This window comes from Penaeus monodon, chromosome 22 (assembly GCF_015228065.2).
Source record: "Penaeus monodon isolate SGIC_2016 chromosome 22, NSTDA_Pmon_1, whole genome shotgun sequence".
Lineage (NCBI taxonomy): Eukaryota > Metazoa > Arthropoda > Malacostraca > Decapoda > Penaeidae > Penaeus > Penaeus monodon.
This window is the reverse complement of record NC_051407.1, coordinates 6,470,266-6,470,550: the sequence shown is the minus strand read 5'-3', so window position 1 is coordinate 6,470,550 and position 285 is coordinate 6,470,266.

Here is a 285-nt window from a genome sequence, read left to right as displayed (position 1 = left end):
AAAGTAATTAAGCGCCTGACTGAATCTCCATCTCTTTTATTTACAATAAGTGCCATCCCTGAAGCTTGTCTGGTTATGTAATCAATAAATAATTATAGACATGCACTCCCCCCACTCACAGCTCTTACAAAACATGATTGCTCAGTGCGTAAAATCTTATATTAACGTCATAAAATATAATGACATATGAATCCTGTCTGAGATTCATTACTTATTCTCATGAAAGACTTTGCTCGTGTATCCCTTTCAAGATTTGCAGTTTGTTTTTGGTGGCATCTTACACAG